The sequence below is a fragment of the Echinops telfairi genome, unplaced genomic scaffold (genome assembly GCF_000313985.2).
Source record: "Echinops telfairi isolate 266 unplaced genomic scaffold, ASM31398v2 ScPeMD7_49;HRSCAF=173, whole genome shotgun sequence".
Taxonomy (NCBI): domain Eukaryota; kingdom Metazoa; phylum Chordata; class Mammalia; order Afrosoricida; family Tenrecidae; genus Echinops; species Echinops telfairi.
In genome coordinates, this window is record NW_022103947.1 from 364,469 (window position 1) to 365,477 (window position 1,009).

Below are 1,009 nucleotides of genomic sequence, written 5' to 3' on the forward strand. Positions count from 1 at the left end.
ACATAAACAATTGTGAGGATTGAGTTTCATTTTGTTGTACAGAGGGTTACTATGAGTCAGAAAAGACTATAGGGCACCAAGCAATAATAGCATTCTAAGAAAAAGTAGTTCTTACAATGTAGCCCTGCTCAATACTTTGCCTCATGAAGTGATCAATGAAGATATGGGTGCTAAAGTAAAATGTGTAGATAAAATCAATTGGTGGCCAGCTATGAGAAAGAATCATGTCTGAGGTTGTAAAAGCTTGTTTTCAAACAATTAGCCATCTAAGTGAAGTGTCAGCTAAATTCATATGAATGAATCAAAATCCATTTACAGAAGCCACGGGCAGATTAACCCTCCAAGGAACTTCCTCAGACCAATGACAAAGGATGTGAATAATCTTGCCTTCACTAAAGTGCATTGGAAAGTGAATTACTGCAGGCAATAGCTCAGTTCAAATTAACAATATCATTTGTTTTCCCTTTTGACCCATTTAAAATTTGTTCTAGTTTCTATTATCTTCTGCTTCCTCTTGTATTGAGGTTTTTCTGTGTTTTCTTTTGTTGTTATTTGTATGATTTTCTTTATATGACATCCAGGTTAGGTAATCCAGAGAGATGGTAACTAGATTAATAGTTCCATAGGGTTTTGGCAGGGGATGTTTAGGGCATCGGGGAGCTCAAAATAATGGATATAGGGATCAAGAAAATGTTCTAAAAGTGATTAGGATGATGCGTACACAACTCTTTTTAATATATTTAAGCCATTGGATTGTATGGCATGTGAATCATATTAAAATAAAACACTTAAAAAAAAAGCTTCACTGGAGCACAGCCACCTCTCCAAACCATTGACACACTGTCTAGGCTGCTTTCAGTCTACAATAGTAACAAGAGACCGACTTTGAACATAGTTGAAGCAAAGTTTAACATAGTCGCTGTCTGCCTTTTTCCAATAGAAGCTTGTTGCTCCCTCCTTTAAAACAATCGTGTTGACTATTTTCAAGTGCACACAATAATCTGAATAT